Source organism: Penaeus monodon, chromosome 33 (genome assembly GCF_015228065.2).
Source record: "Penaeus monodon isolate SGIC_2016 chromosome 33, NSTDA_Pmon_1, whole genome shotgun sequence".
NCBI classification, from domain to species: domain Eukaryota; kingdom Metazoa; phylum Arthropoda; class Malacostraca; order Decapoda; family Penaeidae; genus Penaeus; species Penaeus monodon.
The window spans coordinates 8,967,793-8,968,305 of record NC_051418.1 but is presented as its reverse complement, the minus strand read 5'-3'; the positions used below and the strand labels follow the sequence as shown (position 1 = coordinate 8,968,305).

At 37.6% G+C, this 513-nt stretch overlaps 1 protein-coding gene across 1 annotated transcript in view; it reads right to left on the bottom strand.

The window, feature by feature from the left end:
- LOC119594234 (integrin alpha-PS2-like) overlaps nt 1–513 on the bottom strand; it is a 126,991-nt gene that overhangs the window by 125,800 nt on the left and 678 nt on the right. The gene's annotated exons all lie outside the window — the stretch shown is intronic.

Here is a 513-nt window from a genome sequence, read left to right as displayed (position 1 = left end):
CAAAAGCACCAGTATTTTTTCCTCCCTCCCATTTTCTTTTGTATTTTCCAGTCCTTTTTATGACACGCTAAGTTGGTAGACAAACAACTTTTTAAAGGAGGGATCATCTTCGAGAGAACTTTATAACCCGTGTAGAACGTCTATGCTGCAATAAACACCGTTCTTTCTATGTCTAAAGCCTTCGAAATTATCCCAATAAAAGTTCTAATCTCTTATCTAAAGGGGCATCAAAAAAAAAAAAAAATCTGCATAATAGTTTTATACTTTTACGTCTTCAGAAAATACATCAATAGCCATGTCTGAATATGAGAGCCTATGAACTTGAAATTGATGGGCGGAATATGTTGTAAAGGCTGGCTGATCACTGGGATTCAAGTGATTTCGATAATGGATAATATGAGATAGTTCGAGAGATGAGAGAGAGAAGAGACAGAGAAATGAGAGAGATGGGAGATAGATGGGACGGGGAGGAATGGTGACGAAATCAGGTTTTGATTTCCCGATAAGGTTGCG